The 10,496-nt window shown below is 34.1% G+C and overlaps 1 pseudogene across 1 annotated transcript; it reads right to left on the minus strand.

Annotated features, from left to right (window-relative positions):
* Positions 1-6,155: 6,155 nt before the first annotated feature.
* Positions 6,156-9,076, minus strand: LOC309658970 (phosphatidylinositol-glycan biosynthesis class W protein pseudogene; annotated as a pseudogene). Its single transcript has one exon. The product of its transcript is annotated as a phosphatidylinositol-glycan biosynthesis class W protein pseudogene (transcript).
* Between the last annotated feature and the right edge of the window lie 1,420 nt (positions 9,077-10,496).

A 10,496-nucleotide genomic window follows, 5' to 3' on the forward strand; every position in this document is an offset into this window, starting at 1 on the left:
CACTGTATTACACTGAATAGATTACTAATGTTTAAGTAGATTATTTTTTAGCAATTTGTATTTTATCTTTAAAATAAAGTGGTTTCTAGAATGTGTGGTGACCAACTGCACCAATTTGCCTAGAACTGAGAGGTTTCCTGGACTGGGCTTTTAGTGCTCAAACCAGACAGTCCTAAGCAAACTTGGGTGGTTGCTGTTACCCTAAATGTATCACACAGAAAAACAGGTAGTGTATAAAAAAATAGATGAACATCTCCTATATGGCCTGCATTTGTCATATATTCACATTTCAAATTCAACCAACAGAAATTAGCTCAGATTCTTAGAAAGGATTCAATACATTCTATTTATCTTCACAAATATATTTGTATAAAGAACAACTACTTTTGGAGTATCTATGGTCATATTCAAATGAAATATATATGCACCAAGGAACTCACCATCTAGTATTAATGATAATATTCACAAAGTTCTTGCTATTTTAATTAAGGTGAGATCATAATTGAATTTTAAGTCAGGTTAAAAGGGAAAACAAATAACTGTGATATGAAACTGAGCAGATGGTGGTCACAGATTATAAAGGAAGAAAAAAGTAATAAAGAAAAACACAGAGTTGAAATCTACCCTCTTTCTGTTTATCTCTAAACTCCTATTTAATTTCTAGAGTTCATTAAATTTTAAGGTAGCAATTTAGGAAAACCCAACACAATCAGATGCTAATCTAGGATAATTTGTTTCAGCTGGAATATTGATTGAACCATACAATATTTGTAGTCAAATACTTTGCATTATTGATGAGCATTAGCTAGCAAGCATTTTATATATTGCTTCCACTATGTTAACAGGGGAAAACAACACTAACAACAGTAAACAGATACATAGGAAGTTCTCTGAAAGTCATTTGGGACAAACTTCTTTTTAATATATAAAAACTTTAAATCTCCCATTGACATCAATTAAATATCCAGATATTGCTCCATTTCTTTGCTTTTCATTACAGCAAGACTTCATATATGTATAGTTCATGTTTTCAGTCTCTACCTTCTCACATATCATATTATTCCTATGTATATACTTATTTATATTTTTAGCAGTGATTTTTTCAATTTTGCTTAAAATACATAACAAAATGTCCATTAGCCTCTTAACGTTTTTACTTTGTTGTCAAGGTATCTCAAGCATAATGAGGCAATATATAATTTTGATTCTAATCTGTGCCTTTCTTCCTCAGTTCAGTAGCATGCATCATCAAACCATCTATTAACTGAACTTAAAATCCAAGAGGCATAATTGATTCCTTTCCTGCTTCCTAGAATATTGTATAGTACTTAGTTGAGTTTAACAAAAAATTGTTAAATCTCTTAATAAAAATTTAATCATATTTAGAAAAACATAAAAGAGAAGTTGAAAACCATTCCTGTATCAAGCACCTCCTCTGGGTAAGAAACTTTACACTTTTATTTTTTATTGAAGTTTAGTTGATTTACAATATTACATTGGTTTCAGGTGTACAACATAATGATTCAATATTTTTATAGATTATACAACATATGAAATTATTTGAACATATTGGCTATATTCCCTGTTTTGTACATTAATTCCTTGTAACTTATTTATTTTAAACCTAATCATTTGTATCTCTTAATCCTCTTCACCTATTTCGCCCCTACCCCAACCACCTCTGGTAACTGCTGGTTTGTTCTCTGTATCTGTGAGTCTGGTTTTGTTTTGTTATATTTGTTCATTTTATTTTTTAGATTCCACAAATAAGTGAAAACATACAGTATTTGTCTTTTTCTGTCTGACTTATTTAACTAAGCATAATATCCTCCAGGTCCATCCATATTGTTGCAAATGACAAAATATTATTTTTTTATGACTGAGCAATATTCCATTATATATATATATATATATATATATATATATATATGTGTATATATATATATATATATATATATATATATATATATATATATGGCACATCTTTATCCATTTATCTGTTGATGGACACTTATCTTGCATGCATATCTTGGCTATTGTGAATAATGCTGCAGTGGACATTGGGATGCATATATCTTTTGGAATTAGTGTTTACATTTACTTTGAATAAATACCCAGGAGTGGAATTTCTGGATTGTATGGTAGTTCTATTTTTAATTTTTTGAGAAGCCTCCACATACTGTTTTTTCATAGTGGCTGCACCAACGTACATTGCCGCAAACAGTATACCAGGGCCCATTTTCTCTACATCCTCTTCAACACTTTCTATTTGTTGTCTTTTTGATAATAGCCATTCTGACCATTTTGAGGTGGTATCTCATTGTGGTTTTTGATTTGCATTTCCCTGATGATTAGTGATGTTGAGCATCTTCTCATGTGCTTGTTGGCCATCTGTTTGTCTTCTTTGAAAAAATGCCTGTTTAGTTCCTCTGACCATTTTTCTAATTAGACTGTTTATTTTTTGATATTGAATTCTATGAGTTCATCATATATTTTGGATATTAACCAGTTATCATACATGTCATTTGTAAATGTCTTCTTCCATTCAGTAGGCAGCCTTTTGTTTTGTTGATAGTTTCCTTTGCTGTGCTAAAGCTTTTAAGTTTGGTTAGGTCCCATTTATTTTTGCTTTTGTTTCCTTTGCCTGAGGAGACATATCCAAAAAAGTATTGCTAAGACCAGTGTCAAAAAGCATACTGCCTATGTTTTCTTCTAGAAGTTTTATGGTTTTAGGTCTTCCATTTAGGTCTTTAATCCTTTTTAAGTTTATTTTTGTATATGGTGTGAGAAAATATTCTAATTTCATTCTTTTGCATGTACTGTCCAGTTTTCCCAGCACCACTTATTGAAGAGAATGTCTTTTCCCCACTGTATATTCTTGCCTCCTTTGTTGTAAATTAATTGACCATAAATGCATAGGGTTTATTTCTGGGCTTTATCTTCTGTTCCATTGATCTATGTCTGTTTTTGTGCGAGTACCATACTGTTTTAATAACTGTAGCTCTGTAGTATAGTTTGAAATCAGGGAGTGTGATACTTCCAGCTTTGTGTTTTGTTTTGTTTTCTCAAGATTGCTTTGACTATTCAGGGTGTTTTGTGGTTCTATACAAATTTTAGGATTATTTGTTCTAGTTCTGGGGAAAAAAATGTCATGGGTATTTTGATAGGGATTATGGTAAATCTGTAGATGGCTTTGGATAGTATGGACATTTTAACAATGTTAGTTCTTCCAATCCATAAACATGATATCTTTCCATTTATTTGGATTCATGCCCTTATAAAAGAGGCCCAAGATATCACCCTTTACCCTCTTTTGCCATCTGAGGATACAAGAAGTCTGAAATCCAGAAGACCCTCACCAGACCATGCTGGCATCCTAATCTCAGACTTTCAGCTTCCAAAACTGTGAGAAATACATTTCTGTTGTTTTTAAGCTACTCAGTCTGTGGTATTTTGTTATAGTAGTCAGAACAGATGAAGACAAACGATTTCTAAACTAGTAGTAGAATCATATGTAATCAGTGAATAGAGTGATAAGGGTGGTGCTGGCCAGTAACTTGAAGGAGGATATCATGCTTCCAAAGGTCCTATGTTATTCCGAAGCAACCAGTGCATATCACTGTCATAACACCTTCCATAATTATTTATTGCAATTCTCTGTTTACATGTCTGTACTCTAGTTAGACTGTGATATGCCTGAGAACAGACAAGGGTTTTTTTTCTAGCATCAGCCTCGTGTGTTTTCAGAAAGAATGTCTTTAAAAAAAAATGTGAGGTAGGAAGGAAGCAAACTGGAAGGGATAGAGGGAGGAAAAGCAATAAAGAGTATGTCCATGACGAGGTATTCTATTACAGTGAAGGCTCTTTTAAGGTAGCATGGCCCTTAACCTGTAGTGCCTCTTTCCCAGTGTGTGTGTGTGTGTGTGTGTTTGTGTGTGTTTGTGTGTGTGTGTCTGTCTGTCTGTCTGTCCAGTTGTCCCTATCTCTATCCCATCTGTCTCTATAGAGGCATACCTCAGAGATATTACCGGTTTGGTTCCAGATCACTACAAGAAAGTGAATATCACAGTAAAACAAGTCACACAAATTTTTTGATTTCCCAGTGCATATAAAAGTTAAGTTTACACTATAGTATAGTCTATTAAGTGGACAGTAGCATTATATCTAAAAATATAGTGTACACGTTTTAATTAAAAAAACTCTTTATTGCCAGAAAATGCTAACCATCATCTGAGCCTTCAGGGAGTTGTAATATTTTTGCTGGTGGAGAGTCTTACCTAGATGTTGATGGCTGCTGACTGAGAGTGGGAGTGGCTGTGACAGTTTCTTAAAATAAGACAACAATGAAGTTTGCTGCATTGATTGACTCTTCCTTTCATGAACACTTTCTCTGTAGTATGCAGTTCTGTTTGATGGCATTTTACCCACAGTAGAACTTCTTTCAAAATTGGAGTTAATCCTCTTAAATGCTGCCACTGCTTTAGCAACTAAGTGTATGTAATATTCTAAATCCTTTTGTTATTTCAACAATCTTCACAGCATCTTCACGAGGAGTAATTTCCATCTCAAAAACCTTTTTTTTTGCTCATCCATAAGAAGCAACTCCTCATTCATTTAAGTTTTATCATGAGATTGCAGCAGTTCAGTCAAATCTACAGCCTCCATTTCTAATTCTAGTTCACTTGCTGTTTCTACCACATCTGCAGTTATTTATTCTGCTGAAATTTTGAACCCCTTCAAGTCATCCATGTGCATTAGAATCACTTTCTTCCAAACTCCTGTTCATGTTGATTTTTTGACCCCTTCCCATGAATCACAAATATTCTTCATGGCGTCTAGAAGGGTGAATCCTTTTCAGGTTTCCAACTGACTTTGCCCAGATCCATCAGAGGAATCACTATCTACGGCAGCTATAGCCTTACGAAATGTATTTCTTAAAGAATAAGAACTGAAATTCTAAATTACTCCTGATCCATGGGCTGCAGAATGGATGTTATGTTTGCAGGCATGAAAACAACATGAATCTCCTTGTCCATCTCCATCAGAGATTTTGGGTGACTACCAGGTGTATTGTCAATGAGCAGTAATATTTTTGAAAGGGAATCCTTTTTTTTTTTTTTTCTAACAATAGGTCTTAACAGTGGGCTTAAAATATTCAGTAAGCCATGTTGTAAACAGATGTTGTCATCCAGGCATTGTTGTTGCATTCAGAGCACAGGCAGAGTAGATTTAGCATTATTCTTAAGGGCCCTAGGATTTTCAGAATGGTAAATGAGCACTGGCTTCGATTTTAAGTCTTGGGCTGCACTAGCTTCTAACAAGAAAATCAGACTGTCCTTTGAAGCTTTGAAGCCAGGCATTGACTTCTCCTTAGCAATGAAAGTCTCAGATGGCATCTTCCAATATAAACCTGTTTTATTAACATTGAAAGTCTGTTTGTTTAACGTAGCCACTTTCATTCATTATCTTAGATCTTCTAGATAACCCACTGCAGCTTCTACATCAGCACTTGCTGCTTCACCTTGTACTTTTATGTTATGGAGGCGGCGTCTTTCCTTCAACCTTATGAAGCAAATCTGGAGCTTCAAACTACTTCTGCAACTTCCTCACCTTTCGCAACCTTCATAGAATTGAAGAGAGTTAGGGCCTTGCTCTGGACTAGGTTTTGGCTTAAGGGAATGTTGTGGCTGGTTTGATCTTCTATCCAGACCACTAAAGCTTTCTACATATCAGCAATAAGGCTGTTTCACTTTCTTCTCATTTGTATTTTCACTGGAGTAGCAGTTTTAATTTCCTGCAAGAACTTTTCCTTTGCATCCACAACTTGGCTAACTGGTACAAGTGGCCTAGTTTTCAGCCTGTCTCAGCTTTTTTTTGGTGACAATTCCACAACTGAGATATTTTAATGTAAATATTATAAAATACATACAATAAAAAATACAGAATGATAATACGTGATATAAGATGGAAAGTAAAAATCCTCCTCCCCACCCTCCAGTCTTCCAGTGGCACAACTGTAAACACAACAGTTTCTTTAAAATACTGAAATTTAAAGAGTGGATATATGTATATGTATAACTGATTCACTTTGCTGCGTACCTGAAACCAACACAACATTGTAAATCAACTAGACTCCAACAAAAATTCTTTTAAAAAAGAAAAAAATACTGAAATTTATAAGTATTCTAACAAGTCACAAGGCTATGTTTCTTTGGTATTGGTTTGTTTTACATAGTGTTGAGATACATTTAAAATATTAAGCATCACTACTGTTAGAGTAGGAGTGAAACTTAATTTTATAATAAAATACAGTTAACCCTGGGTTGCCAAAAGCCCATTTTCTTCACATTTTATATTTATTCTTCCTCATTGAAATAATATTTCTCAGTTAGGTTCTTATTAGTAAGAACCTGCTGTATAAAAAAATAAATAAAATAAAATTCAAAAATTCAAAAAAAATAATAAAAGTATACGTTCAGACAAAAAAAATAATATTGCTCAAAGCATATACTACCCGTATTGATCACCAAAATTTTATTGTCTTATCTTACAAGTGTAGCACATATATAATTAAGCAGTTGGTAAACCTGTAGAGATTGAGCACAAATGAGGCCCACAAGGTACAGCTGTGTAATGTATCTACCAACAGGTTGACTAGGGCAGTTGTTAAATTTGACTGCAAGAAGAAAATTAACTGGTTTCTGTTCATTGCTGTGATTAAACAAAGAGTGGGTTCCTTTCTTTCAGCTTCAGAGACTAGAGATTCTGAATGCTTTTTATTTGCCATAGGTGACTGGATAAGTTTCTAAGAACATGGTACTGCTGCTCCTTAAATTAGAAATTTGGCAAAACTCAAAATTATATCACCCAGTAATAAACTACTAAGAAGGATCATACAAGAAGCAACTATCCAAATACAAAAGGCTAAATAGGCCTTTCTTTGAGATGCTACTTCTACATTTACCTAAACTATGTAAAGAGATATGAAGAGGCCAGTGGCTGTCAGTAGAATACAATATGCTACTTTTATCCAGTCTTTGATATGTGATCTTTTTCTAAGCACGTATGACCCTGTTTGAACACCAGCCATGTGTATTGCCACGTACCCCAAGGTAGAAATTATTCCTTGTTGGTTGGCATTTAATAAACCAACCCTTGTGCCACTGCCATCAGTGCCATATAAAATTAACTGTTTCAGTGGGGTAAAATCAAAGGCTAGCTTGTATAATACAGTAATGCTGATGGCCACAATCCAGGATTTATTTAGGGGAAAAATAATCAATAGCATTAAGATTATCAATTTCACAACTATTAAGGTAAAGAAAAAGTTCCAATGAACTCCATACTCAGTTAAATGTTCCTGATAGCCTATGGATTTTATAATGACTAATCGTCCCATTCCTAGGAAAAGTAATGGCCAAACAGAGTACAATGACTTTGTAAGATAACAAAGTCTGGACCCTTTTGTATATTTTCTCCTAACCTTTGGACAAACCATTGCAGTCCCTAAAGTAAAGCCTCCTACTCCAAAATCCATTGCTCCTATCCCATAGAGCTCGGTTTTGACAAATCTTCTGGAAAAAAGTGGGAAGTCCACAGCCAAAATGGCAACAGCAGTAAATGCACTGTTAATTACACGGAAACAGAGATGGCTGGGACTGACTTCCAAGAATTTTTCAAGGATTTTCTGGACAGGCATTCTGGCATAGCAAGTTCTCCCGCAGTATATTTCATAGAGCAGCCCTGCCCCCAAGATAATTACAACGAGGTCCTCGAGGAGGACAAATGAAGAGAAAATGGTCAAAGTGGTCACTAGAGGAACTATTAGGAAAGCAAAGTGAACGAAGAATAGAGTTCTCCAGGTATGTGAAGAAGAACGTAAATGCTGTGAGAGAATGATCAGGAGCCCTCTACACAGGATACAGAGTAGAGGACAGAAGACAATTTTTCTTCTTCCTCACATGCTCCTGGCGGTCTCGGTGCCCCGCTGCAGAGAGCCATGTAAGCTTCTGACTTCCACGCAGTGCTTCTGGCTGATGCAGCTATCTCAGCTTTTGACATGCCTTCCTCACCAAGCTTAATCAGTACTAGCTTTGGATTTAAAGTGAGAAATGTGTGACTCTTGCTTTCACTTGAATATTTAGAGGCATTTGTAGGGTTATTAATTGGCCTAATTTCAATATTGTGTCCCAGGGAATAGGGAGGCCTGAGGAGAGGGAGAGAGATGGGGGAACTGCCTGTTGGTGGAGCAATCAGAACACACACATTTATTGTTTGCCATTTTATATAGGTGTGATTGGTGGTGCCCCAAAACAATTGTAATAGTATCATCAAAGCTCACTGATCACTGCTCACCATTACAAAAATAATAATAATGAAAATGTTTGAAATATTATGATAATTACCAAAATGTGAGAGACTTGCAGTCAGCACATACTGTTGGAGAAATGGTGCCAATTGACTTGCTCGACACAGGGTTGCCGCAAAGCTTCAATTTGTAAAAAAAGCAATATCTGCAAAACGCAATGAAGCAAAGCACAAGAAAATGATGTATGCCTGTGTCTACATTTATTTCTGTCTCTATTGTTTTTTCATCCCATTTTTTTTCAGCTAAATCCTTAAAGATGAGTAGGTTGTGTAAGTAATCACAGGCTCAAAGTCCTTTGCTTCACATATTTATTTAAATTAAAAATACTATTAGGAATCATTAATTTGAAAACATAATTGAAATATTTTGTAACTGAGTACTAATTCGTTCTGTCAGTGGTTTGACAAATTATTGGCCTTACTCCATATTAATCTTTTTTAAAAAAAATTTTATTGAAATATAGTTGATTATTAACTCTAGTTAATAAATTCGTTTCTTACAGGAGAATTTGTGATTCTGAAACATCTTCATTTTTACTTACGTGTGTCACTACAGTAAGTAAAAATATTGTGCATGACAGCCAGGTTTCACACTATTAGAGAAAACAGTTACAAATAAGGAAAGGAGGAAGGCTAGAGTGATCGCTATAGTGATAGATTGGAATGAGAGTTATCAGTGTGATTACACACACACATACACACACACACACACACACACACACACACACTCTCACACAAATGAGTAGACATAGAAATATATAGATGTACATGTTCATATGTAGGAACAGTATCTAATGGCAGTGAGCACACCTACCATCCAAACCTTGCTTTCTAAATACTGTTTTCCAATAAAAAATCAGGGCTCCTTGGAAAAATCTTGTGAGGTTAGGTGAATTACAAGGTAAGCCTAGAACATCAGGATGCTAATTAATGACGTGCTCAAAAATATGGTAAAGTCATAAAAAAAAGACACTAGTAGCACCAACATGAAGATCTCAATGGCCAAATCTGGGACAATTTGAGCAACAAAATAAATAACAATATTCATTTTTGAACAGTTTATGATAAATTATGGATATACAAATTATGGATAAACTGTGGACTAATGTAAATATTCATTCATGATCCTCCTTATAAAAATGAATAATTGAAAAAAATAATGGAGAAGAGCAGCTCTTAAAGTAGAATGTAGCAGGAACAATGGAAATAGGAAATTTCCATTAGGCAAATACCAGAGAAAGAAATATTGTATACAAGATCCATTGAAGATGCTAAAGTTAGTGGGTGAAAGTGTCATAAGAAACAGATTATTTGCGTATTATTGTATTCAAGGACTCTGAAAAATTTGTTGAGGAAAGAATGTATAAGGCTTAAACTGAAGTATTTAGATGTTATTGTTAAAATGATTATGGGGAAAAATATTTGATCAATAATATGGTACTGTACTAGTATAATTAGGCATGAATATTTGGAAACCTTTAAGTGGAAAAGTGAAAACTCACAGCTATGGAAATACTGTGAAAAAAACTGCAGTCTGTTAGATACCTGATCCTAGGTTTTTTTAGATCAACAGCTTTGTGATGGATTGTGAAGTGATAAATATTAGAAAACTGTGAAATCAAACTTTCAACCTCTGATTTACAGCTTTTGTTTGACAGTCTTTGGGCATTTGGTTCTAGTTTTCTGTGCGATATGTTTTTGTAAGACAATATCTTTCTATCACCTCCTTTTTTTAAACATTGCAAATGAAAAAAATAATGTATACAGGCAGTTGCTCTCCCTTTCATCAAAACTATCTGAAAGAAAAATGCATTGGAATAAAATTAATTAATTATATCTGAGAGTTAAAACACATAGTAAACCTTTCTTTAGAATATATGCAGATTTATATTTAATAAAGAAAAATAATTAAAAATGGAAGTAATATTAATAAACATATTTCATTCTCTCCAGACAAGTAAAATGAAAATTATCATAGGGAATTTGTTTAAAAGGATGTAGTTTATTTGTTTCCATAAGAAAATACTAATCAATGAGTTATACCCAAAGTAAGCTCTGTTTTAATCTAGGGCAGCTCATGTAGTATGAGAATGTTCTATCAGAAGACTTAAAGGAATAAGCCATATATA

Source organism: Balaenoptera physalus, assembly GCF_965194825.1.
Source record: "Balaenoptera physalus genome assembly, chromosome: 3".
Taxonomy (NCBI): Eukaryota; Metazoa; Chordata; class Mammalia; order Artiodactyla; family Balaenopteridae; genus Balaenoptera; species Balaenoptera physalus.